At 32.6% G+C, this 17,157-nt stretch overlaps 1 protein-coding gene across 3 annotated transcripts in view; it reads left to right on the forward strand.

Moving 5' to 3' along the window:
• The first annotated feature begins 3,029 nt into the window (after positions 1-3,029).
• Positions 3,030-17,157, forward strand: part of LOC117329279 (protocadherin gamma-B5-like) — a 37,759-nt gene continuing 23,631 nt past the window's right edge. Inside the window, exons 1-2 of one of the 3 annotated variants that reach the window (XM_033887142.1) lie at positions 3,030-3,136; positions 13,422-13,546. The gene's annotated coding sequence lies outside the window, so the exon portion shown is untranslated. Of the gene's footprint in view, positions 3,137-13,421; positions 13,547-15,281; positions 15,401-16,289; positions 16,551-17,157 lie in introns of those variants that run through there. The other 2 variants (XM_033887145.1, XM_033887144.1) reach the window with 2 other exon arrangements.

Consider the following 17,157-nt stretch of genomic DNA (forward strand, 5'->3'; position numbering starts at 1 on the left):
TGAATAACTAACAAGAACTAATACAACATCCTGTATATCTCCCAGACATCATTTACAGAAATTTCATACTTATTGCACCTTCTTGGAATTTCCAGGGGATTATTGCATGTACACATGTTCAAAATATTATGCCCCAGGAAAATACATTTATAAACCATCTCAGGATCAAGGAAAACCTAAATACATATCTTAGCACAGCTCTTTCTGTCATTCTCGATCAATATCATTTTTTACTGATTATTCATGTCTATATAATGAGGTCCAAAATCGAGAGGCTTCCTCCGAAATATCTTAGCTCTGATTTTCTCATTATTTTGGCGTCCTAATTATAAACAAGAGCATGCACCTGAATGTAGTATATATTGTATTTACATGTATGTGTGTATAGAACAGGGATTGTATGTGTGTATAGAACAGGGATTGTATGTGTGTATAGAACAGGGATTGTATGTGTGTATAGAACAGGGATTGTATGTGTGTATAAACAGGGATTGTATGTGTGTATAAACAGGGATTGGTAACATATTAGGTGTCTCAGTATTGAAAATGAGGAACAGAATTCAGTCACATTTTTTGTTGGAAATCAGAGACTTGTATGTAATGTATAATGGTCTCTATACATGCAATTCTACTGTTGTAGCATTATAGACGTGAATCTGTCAATTAGGTCAAGTTTGTCACCAGTTTAAAAGTGAGCTTACCATCTTCATGTGACTAATTCATACATCTGATCCTAAAGTGTGTGAAAATGTCTTTAATCCGAAAAGTTGGCCAATCATATTTGAAGATGATTGTTAGGTGATTTTAACTTGGCCTTTATAAAATTGAATTACGCAGCAAAATGGGGTTATACCTCTTTGTTTCTGGATTTCATTGTTTCTTCTTATCTTTACATTCAGCCTTCATTATGCTTCTTTTTTTTTCAAAATTTCTACATAAAGAAATGTAATTTTTCCTGAAATTCTGCCAATATGTATTCATTTTATTTTATTGACGTAAAATTAGTATTTCCTGACATGCCAATGGCAATTAAGAGTGTGTGTCAAATAAAACTTGTCCAGGAAGTTAAAATTTATCACCCAACAAGTTTGAAAGTTTTAGTTGCATAACAATCAGCCCCGTCCATCTGAAATCAGAGCCTTAGGTTAGCATTGCATACATCAAAATTGTCAGAATTTAAAATCTTAAGGAAGTTTGAATGGCAAGTATTAAGAAGGAAGAACTAAATGGTACAAAATTATACCACAAATTTCATATATGATCTTCAAAATGTCCTGCTTTAGTGAAACATACAGTCCTACAGTAAAGCCAATGTGAGAAGTGGCAGATAGGTTGGTCCTTTGTTTGGATACCTGAAAGCATTCAGGGCTATTCAAGAGTAAAGTAAATTCCTTTAGAATATTTTAGATTTGATACATCATTTCATTTATAAGGTACAACTGTACTATATTGATAAAGATACACAGACAGTATATTGACATAAATGCCAGTACGTAGATTTGCTACAAGTTGTCCCATCAAGGTAAAGTTCTGTGTTAATTTTTAATTTCTTAATTGTAGAAATGTCTGACTTAATGTAACATAAATTCTTTATTTTACCAAATGATGTTTAATATGTGCTAATAGCAATGTGGCATGTAATTGCTCAATGCATAATGTATCTGATAAAAAAATATGTATTAAAGTGATATGCTACATTGCTATTAGAGTTATCTCCCTTTAAAATCTAGTAACTTTGCCCTAATTACTGTACATAAAAGATGTTTGTCAGGTCTCCAAGTGTTAAACTTTTATTGGAAATTTGTATTACAATGAATTATCTTTATAGAAAAGGTTTTAAAACTTTTTTTACTCATTTGTAGGATATTTCATCTTCACATCATACAGAAATCCTATACCAAAGTATACTCCATTAAATTTACTGATCCATTTTCCTATTATGTAACAGTAATTTTTAGGGTGAATTTGCATCAAAGTTACTGTTGATTTTCCCAAATTTGAAAAAAATAGAGAAAAAAAGAAATTGATAAAATATATCTTGAATGCATCTATTCTGTTCTAAGTTAAAACAGATAGTTTATATCAAACACATTGACAAATGGACTTTTGTTGGATTGCTTCAATATTTTCTCAACTGAAATGGTAATGTCTCCGTGTGGAATTACTGTAATGGGTTCACCACCAGTAATTTAAAATGTCATCTGATAGAATATTTTCTGTGTCATTTACTGAAAATTAGGAGATTAAACAACTTTGTAATTTTACCTCAATAATTTATTTTGATGCTGGAATTTAACAATCTAATGAAGTTTTGATTAAAAGAAAAAAAAGAAAAAAAAACAACAATTTAGACTTTAAACATTTCAATTTATACTGGTTTTTATGGTTATAATGAGCTGGTACATTCGAAATAAATCATACAGTTAATATAATATACAATCATGTACTTTGAGATTTTGCTCTTTAACTGAGTAGTTTTGAATGTTGTAAACATTATTCTTAATGAAGCATTATCAAGTTTGTATTAGTAATTGGTTTTTCTTGTTTTTTTTGGTTAATTGTTTAATTATTTTTTTAAATAATTATTATGTGAGTATTAATGTTGAAGTTTCAAATACTTTAATCAAATTTTTTGCTAGTATTTCTGTGTTACTTTCTGATTATTTATCATAATTTTCATGTAAAGGGTACACTAGTACATATAACCAGCTATGAGAGCTTTGCTAAGATATAAATGACACTTTTCATCAACCAATTTGAAAGCCTTGAAATGGTAGTGTCTGATTAACCCTCTAATACTTGTTAAGATTCCTATAGAAATCGGTGTCCTTTGGTAGTATGACCAATACCTGTATCTAACAAACCAGGATGCTTGTTACTATACTCAGATCACCTGTGATTTTTACCTGATCTGTGTGCTATCCAGCTATTGTAACACCACAGCTTTAGCCTGGGGGCACCTGTGACCGACCACACGGTGGGCGGAGCCTGTATCTGGCTGGCTAACTTTACTACTATACAATATACCCTACCTTGATACAGACTTACACAGGTTTGTTGTGATATTTGCTATGGTTAGTACATTTCGTGATTTTGTGATATAAACTAGGGAATAACCCTTTGGATGCCAGCTGAGGTAACTATGTCATATAAGTAGTAAAATTGTGTAATTTGTGAAATTCAGTCCTATTTAAGGGATTTTAAAAATTATAATCAAAATATTTTTATGTTTTTATGTGTTAAAGATGCTGTTTTAAAACTCAAAGGAATCTTCATCATATCAGAATCTATAATTTTTGTCAATTTTAACAAATGTTGATACAATAATTATTGTTTAAATCAAAATGATCTTTTAACAACTAAGTTACTATTTATGACAAATGTCAAGAATATTTTTACCTGTTTATGAAGTGTTTTTGATGGGGGTATACAATTTCTCTGGTAGAGTAAAGTTTCAGTGAAATGTTGGTTACACTTGAGATGGATGAATTGAGTGATTATCTAAGGTTAGATATTTAAACTTTTCGTTGGCAGCTTAAGGTCATACACTGAACAAAACAGTTTCCTATTTGATCGTTGTCACTAAAATCTGGCTCATGTTAGTGACTCTAAACAGACATTCACAGATTTTATCGCAAAGGTTGTTATTATCGTAACACTGTTATTTGGTAGGAAATACTCGGAAACAAAGACTGTATTTGTTACTAAAAATGACCTGAAGTTTTAAATGGACGAAATTTATGACCATCAGAGATGATTTTAATATATGGTTGAGTGTTTACAAACGCTTTGCTTTTAAAATAATGTAAAAAAAATTAAAATTACCAGGTGTAGTTTTTATGTGCTTTAGAATAGGATGTATGTAGACACCTTGATCGTGTCACGAAAAAAGAGGCGGAACGTTTGTCACAGGTATACACAGTCTGTAGGTATAGTATATAAATTGTGGACGAGGATAAATATATGTTTGCTGTCCAAGTATTTAGTGTTAACAAAACCTCAGTTCTGACCTTTTTTTTGTGATAGATCTATTTTATGTGGAGTCTGGACATTGTTGTATATTTGACCTCACTCACGTTTAGATATATATAGATATTAACTTCTGGTATATAAAAAAAAACATTTACAGCCTAAAGCTGGTGTAGTCAGTCAGTCCACCTAAAAGTACAGGATCTTACAAGGAAAGGTTGGAATAAAGTCCAAAAAGTTCATGGACAGTATGTTCAAATCTTAATTCAAGACTTGTGAACAGTATACATATGACATTGACTTAAAACTACATGTTAAGTTGTCTTGGATTGTATTCTTATTGTATTTAAAAAGAAAATTTAATCTTACAATAAAAAAAACACTAGTTTTACTTATAATGTTGACTAAATCTGGAAAAAACAACAACAGCAATTTCCCTCTTATGAAATATAGAGGATACATTTGATATGAAATCTTTTGACAATGATAAGATTTAGAAGAAAAAATATTAGATATATTAAATCCTATATCATTAATGTACATGTACCTTAAGTTTCTTGTAGTTTTACTTTGTATAATTTATGACAATTTCACTGCAGCTATATCTGTGTGAACTGAACCTGTATATTCAGTCAACCTTAATAGTCTGACAAAAGTGTTATCCAATCGAAACAGTTCAACTCAGTTTTGATTTTTCCAGTTAGGTTTTTTGTTCAGATAGGATTAATTGTTTTCTCATTGTTACCTGTCATTATTAATTCTATAACACAGTGGTATACTAACAGATACATCCTCTCCATCTCCTCATCGTTATAACACAACACAGTGCTCAGTATATCTGAGGTTGACTAGTATCAGAGAATGACAGTGAACGCCGGTTGATTTGGGTATATTTTAATTTTCCAATATCAAATTTGTGACCAAGTTTGTGTAAACTTTCCTCCATATGGTGTTAGTGGTCAATATGTCCATAATAAGTCCTCCTGAGAAATGTCCACTACATGTTTGTTTTCACCATTGGTCAATGTTACCTGTGTAAACACTCCTATTGATTCTTTTAATACCTGGTCTGTATATTTTTCACAAATTTGTTTTTGTTCAAAATTCATTTTAGAAATTAAAAGTTGATGTTTTTAAGCAGTCAACAAAGTGTTTGAATCTTTTTGAACCCTCCAGGTAGCTAGGCCATTTTATCTTATAGACATGCTTGTAACTCGTTATGTTCAGGTGTAAATAAATAATTTACATGCTTTGTTAGTTGGTCATTGTTGGACACTGGTGAAGCCAGTCAATTGTTTGATTGCTGCTAGCTTGATAGATTTATTGGACAGATCAGTAACCTATAACTGACCAGTCAATGAGGCTATTGGACAGATCAGTAACCTATAACTGACCAGTCAATGGTCAGCCTCTGAAACTTAAGGTTGCATCACTACAGATGTAAATCAGGTAGACTGAAGATTGTGTTTTTACACAGTGTTTTATGATGGAAATGATTTAATATGCCAGTTTAGTTTGTCAGTCTGGATAAGACATGGTTTAGTTTTTCAGTCCAAATTAGATAGGTTATAGTTTTGTCGGTTCAGATTAGACAAGGTTTAGCTTGACAGTCCAGATTAGAGAGGTTTAGTTTGTCAGTCCAGATTAGAGAGGTTTAGTTTGTCAGTCCAGATTAATGAGGTTAATTTGTTCAGTTCAGATTAGACAAGGTTTAGCTTGACAGTCCAGATTAGAGAGGTTTAGTTTGTCTTTCCAGAATAGACAGGTTTAGTTTGTCAGTCCAGATTAGACAGGTTTATGTGTTTAAGTCTAATTTGACAGACTTTAGTTTGTCATTGCCAGATTAGCCAGTTTTAAGGTTGAATTGTTGTTCTAGACAGGCTGACTTGTGAATCAACAGACATTTTTACCTGTGAGTTAATATAGACAATATTAATATCACTTTTCCTGTGAGTCGATACAGAGACATTTACATGTAAGTTGATATATAATCTATTATAGACAGGTGAGTCAGTATAAACAGGTTTACTTGTTAGTCAATATAGACAGGTTTACTTGTTAGTCAATATAGACAGGTTTACTTGTTAGTCAATATAGACAGGTGAGTCAGTATAAACAGGATTGCTTGAGAGTCAATGGAGACAGGTTTAACTGTGAGTCAATATAGACAGGTTTAGTTGTGAATCAACAGACATTTTTACCTGTGAGTTGATATAGACAGGTTTACTTGTTAGTCAATATAGACAGGTTTACTTGTTAGTCAATGTAGACAGGTTTACTTGTTAGTCAATATAGACAGGTTTAGCTGTGAGTCAATATAGACAGGTTTACTTGTTAGTCAATACAGACAGGTTTAGCTGTGAGTCAAATAGGTAGGTTTACTTATAAGTCAATATAGACAGGTTTACTTGTTAGTCAATGTAGACAGGTTTAGCTGCGAGTCAATATACACAAGTTTTAGATGATGTAGTATTAAGCTTTCATTTGACCTGTTTGCATTTAGACAAGTTTTACTTCAAAATACAAAAGTTTCTTTTTCTTCGTAGTTATTATTCAAGCTTCAATATTCAATAAGGAATAGCTTGACAATGTTGCCTAATGAATATGTGGACCTCATCATACAGAGAAACCTTAATTAATTTCAAAAATGCCTGGCAGCTGTGTCGTATTAATGCAGCTGTATAATTCATAACTCATCTGACAGCGACAGACTCACCTGCCCAGAACAATTAGGGGATAACTAAACTAATGGTCTCTAGGATATATATACCTACCTGACAACTGATTTAATTAACTTGATTGTTATGTGATTTATATGGTGACATTTTATGTATAAAGTATATATAGTAGCATGGTGTTGAAAGTATTTCATGAAGAACCTGTCTTTCTAATATATGGAAACTGCATCGTTTAAATATTTTAGACAACCTACAATATATATATATATATGTGACAGAAGGCTTTGCTGATGATGTACTAAAGTTGAAACATATTAATTCTTAAAAGTTTACCAAAACTCTGAAATCTGGGATGTCTTACGATACCAGGAAGTTTTAATGATAATGGAAGTATTGTTTACAAGGACAGAACACCTTGTCTTTAATTAGAAATGCCAGGAAGTTTGAAATATGTAGAAGTCTTGTTTATTAAGATGTAATCACGGTAACAGGAACTGAGTCAGTACAAGGAAAGTTTCGGACATTTTTAAAATTTGAAATATTACGGGGACAGCCTCACAGCTTTGTTCAGAGCCTCTAAGTCTAATGTGAACATCCTTTTTGAACTCTGATCCCTTCCAATATTTTATCATGACCAATATCAGAACCATTACAACCCTCGTATACTTGTAAGGATTGCTATAGTATCAGAATAAATCAGACCAAGGCAACCATTTCTGTTTGTCATTCATTTGGAAAGATCGCAATAATTCTTAATGCTAATTGTTGAACTTTGACCCGTCCACATGTCTGCAAATCAAACGCATATCCACATGTGATATATTGTTACAATAAAAATTAAATCTATGAGGGAATTCCAAAGAATGTGAAAGTTTTACATATCTAAAATTATTCTATAAGAAATGAATTAAGAGTTAGATATCTTGAGATAGTGTTAAGTATCAACACATATCGTTCTTAAAGGTCTTTTTGAGTTTTAATAATTTTATCATAATCTATTGTTAAAGATTGAAAAACACTATTACTTTTTTTAACAAAACAAACTTGTAAGTTTGAGAAAATTTCTAAAAATTGAATTTGACACATATCTTGTAGAGAGGCAACCCAACAAAAGATAAAAATCAGTAATTTTTGAACTTAATTGATCAGAAAAATGCCAACAAATGTATTTCAACTGTGTGATTTCTACATCATTGTGTCTCAAACAGGTCACTCGGTAAAAAGGACGAAAGCTTGCTATTAAGGCCGTCAATAGGGTGTTGCTCTCCGCTAGATTTGTGGCCAGACTATTAAAATAAACGATAGATTATGACTACGAACGACTGTCTCCTGTGGACTCGGTAATCATAGTATGTGTTAGTTCAGTATATTATCCTCAAAACATATTTCAGTTATATTAATATTTGTTGACACTATTAAATGTCCTACAGCACCCAATCAAAACAGATCGTTTCCCACGTGTTTAAAATGACATGCTATGATTATCTCAACAGACTCCACTGTTCTTTGAAAGGTAACAGAATAAAAAAAATGGCTGGATAGATGGACTTCTCCTCACAAACTGTCATCAAACATCAGTGGATATCTATATAGAATAGGCAGTCTATTTAATGATAGTGTTCAGGACTTCTGGGGTTTCTTAAGTTCTGAAGATAACATTTCAGAAAACATTTGATAATCATGTCTTGTATTAAAATTGCCAGACGTACTATCCTATGGTTATTATTATCATTTTTTTTTTTTTTTTGCATTTGAAGTGTTTTTTCTCATCAGGAAGGCAATGTGGAATGTAAATAGTTTTCACGATATGATATCTATAGTTCAGTCAAATGCTTCATGACGTAGTTTTCATGCGACACCAGATATAGACCCGCCAATGATGATTTGCTGTCGATCCCCGACAAGAATATCTCTTGTGTCATATTTAGAGCTAACAGATTAGTATCCTCAAATTGACCAATCAGCACACGTTTTATTCTCATTGCTGGCTGGCAAAATTAGCAGATGTTCATAACAGAGTATAAATTTACTGAAATAACAATATCCAGGAAGTTTTAGTTATCTTGGAATTTGATCTTGAAGCTTAAATGACAAATTGAACTGTTTTATATGGATATATATTTATAAGGTTTTTGCTTTTGCATGAGGAGCATCTTTCTCACCAACATCCGCAAATTAACCTGGAGAGAAATTCTGGGTATGTTTTTTGATATTCTTAAACCTCAAACCAGCATGATATTGTAAAACGATGAGACTTCTGTTCAAGATTGGAATGATTCCTGTGGAGATAAGCTTCTAAACTTTATCACCAGGGCGGCCATGTTAACCACTAGCTACAGCTCAGTATGTGGCGTATTGTCTGTGAGGACCATCACTGTAGATTTCCGTATGTACGGTTGACTTTCCTGTCTCCTATCCCTAAGCTTGCCTTTACATGTCTTCATTTCGCAGTGATCTGCCGGGTCCTTAAGAAATCAATGTTTCGTTAACAGGATATTTTCAATATTTTCTCACCTGTTTGAAATTGAATATCCAAGCAGGTATATCTGAAATCAAATTAAATGTATATTAACATTGCAGTCTAAGGCAGGTGAATTTTTTGATAGCATTAATTGGAAATGTTTAGGTCCTGCTGGTTCTGTGGGGTGGTAGGTAAATGACCCACCAACCTGCTGCGAACATAGAAAAGCCAGATTCACTCTGGTACGTCCGTATACCCTCTTCAGGAAACGATATGTCAGAACTCTTTTGTGCGAGGAGTCCGACACCCAGGGTGCAACATTACCTCTCTGTTTGACAACCATTAGCATAAAACACTCATCGCAATTGAAATGGAGAAGAAAAAAAATTGAATTCAGAGCATAACAGAAGTTGTAGTTTCGACTGATGGCTATATATAATAATGAAATTGTTCTTATTGAATGGCTCTGAAGTCTGAATACAATCCTCAGAGGGGAACGTGATTTCATTTGGTGCAAAGTTTGCTCAGTATTTTGACAAGTATTTCAAGGAGGGTAACTAGAGTTTGTGAGTGCTAATTAGAGCCGGGAAGAAATTGTCCACAAAACTTTCTAAAATACACTTCTCAACTCCAACTTCTTCACCAGGTGTTTTCAGCCAATGAGATGAAAGTATCAAAGGTAAAATGAGTGTATATTGTCAATCGAAGCAAATAACGTACAACGGGAAAGGTTCAAGAGTATCAAAGTTTGAAGAGTTCGGAAAACATACAGAGCTTGTTAGATAGTGTTTTCATATTGAAATCCGGGTCTCTGTGCTTGATATGCTAGTGGCAGGCAAACATTGATAAGTGGTATCGCAATTAAATCTCAAGAGTCTCGCTTCTTACCAATACAGGGTCTTGTGCCTTCACCGATCACTATTACATATTTATACAGAAGATGTTTTGTTGTGATCTGTCTGATATAAACATCAGTCAAAAAATATATACCACTGATCAGATTCTAGACTGTAGAAAAATTAAAGAAAACATCAAACAGTTTGGAGATGTCATTGTTAAGGAATGCATCAATTTGACCTTGTCTGACCTATAACATCTAATTTGTCCATTTGTCAACATGACATAATTTGAAAACCTGAGTTGTAAAGAACAATTCTATCATATGACAACAAGATCCAGTTTATTAAACCCCTATCGGTGAGACCAGGGAGACTAGGTTTCCACCCCGTTCTCTGTCTGTCTGTCTGTCCACTCTGTCTGTCCGGCCTTCTCCTCTGTCTGTCTGTCTGTCTGTCCACTCTGTCTGTCCGGCCGTCCACTCATTTTTCCACACTTTTCTCAGCCATGCTTCAAAGTACAGTATGTTGGTGAAAGTTATTATGCAACTTCAGTATAAATAGCTACAGATTAAGTTTGAGTTTCATGGGTTTTGGATCAAGGTGAAGGTCACTGTTACTATTTTAATTGAGGCCGGTAGGGGACATGTATTGCTTTTTAATTCAAAATGTCATCAGACATAATATGTTATCAAGATTTCTAATACAACCGTCATACAATTTTATTAAATGATACATTTATTTTTATCACTGCATTTGTTTCACCTTTTAAATCTTATACAATTTAAACCTTTCAGGAAACTATTTATGAAAAGTTAAACGAAATATATTACCTGTGCCTGTACTTAAAAGTGTGTACATATTGTATTCAACCTAAAAAGTGCCTATACATGTACATGTTTATAGGAGAAGAGGATAGTTGCATTATAATTGAAATAAATTGTGGGGGTGAAGAATTCCTAGATGCTGAATTCTTTTACTCCTGCATACAAAAAGTTTCTGGCTTTTCTGATCTACTAATGTAATGTTAAGTATTTTAAACAAAGACTCTGTATTGGTTTTCCTACATAAAGATAATATCTAAATAAGTAAAAGTTTTCATTTTTTCCACCCAGATTTTGTAAGTAAATTTTTCCCTGTACATGGTAATATTAAGTTGATCACCTCTTTTGTGTAGTTGTAAATGTACTGTGCTCTTATTAGGGCAAATATAGTATATGTAGCTGTGAAATCTATTATCAAGGATTATGAATATGTAATGTATGCATATCAACAATTTTATCACTTTATGATTTATTTTTATTGGGTAATAAAAATAACATTACAATGTGTTATATCATATGCCTTGCATGAGTGTTTTCTTAATTGAATAAAAAATGAATAAGCATTCTTTTGATGATAGAAAGATAAAGCTGATTACGATATGTAGGTATTTACATTTTCACAAATGAATGAAATCATTGGTAAACATGGTAACACAACATGATCAGTTTGGTAAATCGTGGCTATGTGTAGAATTACACCATTATAACTAGCTACACGTAATTGTTTAACAACATGGTTTATTTTCTGATAAGTATCATTAATTACTATTTAAATGTTTACCTGTGACATAACATCTGTATCATCCATCTCCTTTTAATCTGTACAGGGTCTGTCTACATTTTGATTTTATTTTTGTTTACCTGAGGGGCTTGGCCTCAACACATGGGTGTTACCTAACCGATTGTCTGTCGGAATATGGACTGATCTTTATCTGTCTGGGGAAGTCTTCCTACCTTCTGTCTTTGTTCATTTCTCTGGAGACCCGACCGACTCTCTCGGTTAAGGACCTGGAACACCTATATACATTTATGTGGCGATTTTATACTAGTGTTTACCTGATTGTCTTTTATCCGTGTGGACATTTGTCTTTTATCCATGTGGACATTCTAATTCCCAACAAGGTTTATACCCAGGTAAATGTGAAATCATCGTAAATATCTTCCTGGTCAAATTCACATAGGAGGAAATATGTCATTTTTTATGACTTTAGAAACCTTTTTTGAATATTTTTTTTTTAAACTCCTGTATGTTTTGATTAATATGATATACCATACACTCATAATAATATTAATATGATATACCATACACTCATAATAATATTATCATATTTTGTTAATTATATGTCAGTAGGAGTAAAACGTACGTGACACAATAGTTCAATCTCCAGCAGGCCATTTACCTTTTGTTTTCTATAATTGTCTCCTTCCAGGAAGTTCCTTCATTTATTTTATTGTACCAGTTATAATGTGTTTTGTGGTGTAACACGTTTGAGTGTTTGTGAGGAATGTACTGTCAACTTAACACCCCATGTGGTAATGGATTTTGTTGATTTCGCCCCCTGACTCCAAACATGAATGGTTTGTGTCCAGCTGGGGAACATACTATCCTAAAATCAGGTGTCACACCCTCCCTCATTCTTAGGTCTCTCTTGGTGTGGTCAAGTGTCCAAATTACCCCACAAGTGGACACAGGTAATGGTCAAGTTATTTGAGAGGCTTAGGACAGTCAGAGTGACCGATTACAATTGAGATGACCCAGAAATATGTCATGATGTTGAATAGACATGCCATCTTTGTGAGGCATTGACTTCGTTTGGAAATCATTTTCATAGTACAGTGTATATCGTTTGTTAAGGGTAATTCACTCAGGTGATTTAGATATATATGATGTCATTAATGCATCAATGATGTCTTTATTTTACAAATTTAACTTTTCATTACTTGGTTAATGTTTCTGCTCCTATGAAACTTAATTTGATATATATTCCATAAAATTATGAATAATAATTAACTCAAATTTAATTTGATATTATATTCCATAAAATTATGAATAATGATTAACTCAAACTTAATTTGATATATATTCCATAAATTTATGAATAATAGTTATCTCAAAACAAATATGAAAATAATAACCTCACAAATAATATAAACAATTGTAATGTCTTCAATGCGAAAAAATGATTTTGAAAAAATGTGTTCAGCTTGACTTTTGTAATAATCAATTCCACACAAAACTGGAAACAGAATATGTTCGAGTAATATATATCTGCAGACAAGTGAATCTGGTAGAGGATGATATTCATGCAAGCTGAACTGTATATCTTCAAAAAACACAAGATTAAGTCTAATCCTTGTCAGTTTCTTTAACAGACTTGGAAGACGAATCTACATTTAAAAGACATTTCTTTCTTTGTAATTTGATGTTCCTTTTTGTCATGGAATGTCTTTTTAAGGAAACAACAAAACATGATATTTACTTCTAAGGGAATAAATCTTGACAATAATTTTATTGAAATTTGATATAAAACCAGTGTGTTATTTTGAATGAAACTGATATTATCAGCCTAGCGGTAGGTCTCCTGCCCCCTGTACTATTGTACACCAATATTCATATTTAGTTCATCAAGTTGTGCATTTCCTTTCATTTAAGGTCACCCGTTGCAAGACAGGAGAGTTCGCTTTGTGAGAGACACGGTATAGCATCCTATCTTCGAAGCAGAAGAGTTCCTCAAGCATATGAGCATTGTCGAGCATCAAATTACACGCCATAAAAAGGTACTGTTCTTGTGCAGTCAAGGTTTCACTTTGAAAATGAAACCTGACCTCTCATCACTTTGACTCGTATTTAAGGCAGGGTACTTATTACGATACTAAAGAGTGAAACAAGGCGATACACGTTTCTTGTGTTCGTTGTTTTATTTGAGACAACCATTGTGATGTCCATTTTGTCAGGGAAATTAAGGATTAGGTAACTTGTTTCTGTCAAAAAGGATGAAAGTCTGTTTTAATGTGTTTCTCTAAGGTTTAAGGTTTTGGTCGTTTATCCCATAAACCATGATGACTTCTCATCAAATATCTGTGTGTACAGGTGGAGTTCCACTGTTGGTTATGATAAAGCTAAACTTTAAAAAAAAAAAAAGTCTACGCGTTACTTGTTAATTGTTTCAAAAACAGAAGAAAAAAAAAACTTTTAAAAAGATTTAGGTTATGTATTTTACCCTAAATTAAAGTTAACAAGAGGCTGTTTCTGCATGGATCCAATTCTTATTTGTAAATAATAAACAAAAGCTGTTAATTACTCTTATTTCTATCGCTTAAAATTACCGTATATTTTTTCTATGTAAAAAATCTACTGCTTTTTTAGACATCAAAGCAAGAAAGAACTTTTGAATATCATCAATGTGTATCAACTTAAAATTAAACTTTTAGAATATTTAACGCGAAGTTGATAACACAGGTCTGTTACTTCACTGGGTCAGCTTTCGTAGTGTGGTCAAGCTCTGAATGAGTATGAGTCACTTAACGGTCTATGTTGACTTCATTTGGGGTACTGAGTATTGTGGTACATGGAATACATTTAAAGTGTCTGTCTGGTAATAATGGCTGTTTGTTTGTAGGAAGTTAGCATCAAATTTACAAACACCCTCTGGTCAAGCGGGGTGGTCAATCTATGTCCACTCTATAACTTTAATTTGATGATGGTGGGATGCAAAAGTATGGTTAGCTTACTCTGATAAAAGTTACAGACTGATTTTGAAATATTTACCAATTCATCCTTCAATTATCTGTTGTAGAATTTTCTTTGTCAGATTTGATACTGCAGTGTTGTACTCTTTATTTAAAAAATATTCAAATTATTTAAATTACATAAAAAATAAATATTTATCAGTTGAAAATGTTTGATTTTCTCAAACTGACAAATCATTAGGTGTGTTGATGTTTTCTTGTCTAAAGTTACACTAGCGTGTGTCCACTGTTCCTTTGTCCACTCTCTAGATGTTTGGTTACATTTTACTGGTCAGCTGCTATGTTTACTTCCCCTGATCCATTGTCCAGTTTGTTTCTTTTTCTGCCTTTGTCCATCCATGCCGCCTCCATTCCGGCCACAAATACCTGGGCAAACATTGGCTAGTTCTATGTCAATTCTATCATCCTGTCTGTCCATGCAGAACTTAATTACTAGTCAAAACACCTGTGTGTGATACAAAACCTTTATTTAAAGAAACAAACACCTTTCCCTGTGATTCCGTCATCAGTTTTACCTGTAGGTATTGATATTTTTCCAGGTAGATGTTAATTGTATTTGTACCTGTATTCTAACTTCATTACCTGACTGACTACATTCCCTTTCACTCAATTATGTCACGAAGTATTTGCCCTAATTGGTGAGACATCTCGAACACCTAATGTTTGTTAGCCTTCTTGGGTCAATTTTCACAGGTACTATGTAAATTCTTACATAGGCAAGTTCAAAGTGTCAAGTTATTATATATTAACCCCAACATTAGCGACCTTCATAACAGGCCGGAGAAAGCCTTAGTGTTAAACAGTTTCTGACAATAGTCTGAGAGAGAAAATAAGCCTTTGAGTAACTGCTGACACCATACTGAGGGATCAGGACTTCTGATGGTAAGAAAGATTTATATGAAATTTACAAAGTCTAAATTCCAAACCAAAGACTAACGAACAGAAGAGGAAAGGGACGTGAAACTGATATCTTCTTAATAACAAATGCATGGTATAACATATTGCTTTATTTTGAGGTTGAATTTGTGTCTATAATGTACCTAAGTCGTAGATCAAAGTAATTAAGTTACAAGTATTTGTTTAACTTTTAAGTATTTTGGGGATCTATAGTTACCGGATGAGATATTTTTATTCATATCATCTTTATACAAATTCTTTTCCTTGCTGAATCACAGATCATTAATATTATACTTAAAGTAGAGAATAATTCTATAATATCATTACATAACAGCAAAAATAACTTTTATTGCCAAATGACTTTAAGAAATGGTGATTGGATTATTATTTTTATAAAGTCCTTAATCACCTGAATAATGGCTATAATTTCGTGGGCTTGTGTATAGAATTTTCCTATTATGACATAATGAGTGGTATTTTCTATTGGGTCGATATGACTTTGAGAGACGATAATCTATACAGTATATGTATGACAACATGCCGTGTCATTGTACTGGTGTCACACTGGTAATCTGTGACAGCCTTTTCTTCCCTTGTCCAGTATAGATCCTTACTTTTGTGTTTGGTGGTCAGTCTTGACTAGTACATGTCCAAACGAACGGTCAGTGCATGGACACAATCTGATTAGTTTACTTATTAGTAATCATCGAAACATTCATTGATTATTAACTTTCACCGGCAGATTAATGAAGATTTGACTTTGAGATTTCCACAAATACCTATCACACTGGGCGGTCAAGGAAGCTCTTGACTTACCTATGGTGAGAAAGCCCATCAGTAAACATTTCTATCACCCGGATTTTGACAGAAGCTTCCATGCCAAGTGATTGGTTTGAGGAAGCTTAGGCTCATAGTTGAATAGTAAACCGCGGATTAATAAATGTTTTATACATAAACCTGACTGGATGTTGTAAGTCCAATGTGCTCTTGGCTTGTTACTTGTTAAAGATCTTCTATACTGAAGCTGATGTAGAAATAAGAGTTGCAAATTAATTAAGTGAAATCTGATTTTAAACAAAAGTGTGATATCTAATACAGAAATTCACTTAGGATTAACTGCTCCAGAACTGGAAAGGTAAGAGTTCATTTATATTATTTATCATTGAAAATTTATTTGATATTTATTTTATTTATATAATGAATTATGATGGAATTGCACAATATTGATTTTGAATTCAAAGATCTATTATATATATAAATAAAACAAAATTAAAATTGGTAAGAAAATGTCTGAGGTCAGTGTTGGACTTTCCAGACAAACTGATTACGATGTGTCTGGTCAAATTTATCTTTTATTTTATCTCATAATTCCATCATCTTTATCTTCTTACCATAATTCTGTCACCTATCTTGTCAACTATAGACAGAATTAAGAGTAGATCTTTTACCTGTATGATCACCTGTAATTAGTAAAACTCCTCAGCAGCTGTCTTGATGTTATCTTTGAAATCCTTAAGTCTTGGAAACTGTGCTAATTAATTAACCTGTCTGGAAATGTTCTGTTAGCTTAATTCATTTATTTTTTTCTATCTTAATTCTTTTTTTTAATATATATCATTTATACATTAATTAACTGTTTTATTTATGTTACCGTAACTTCCTATAAATTGGATTTTTTCACTCAGCATCTTCCTCTATTTAATGAAAAGAATAGAAATTGTGAAAATTTATTGTGAACTGTT

Source organism: Pecten maximus, chromosome 6 (genome assembly GCF_902652985.1).
Source record: "Pecten maximus chromosome 6, xPecMax1.1, whole genome shotgun sequence".
NCBI lineage: Eukaryota > Metazoa > Mollusca > Bivalvia > Pectinida > Pectinidae > Pecten > Pecten maximus.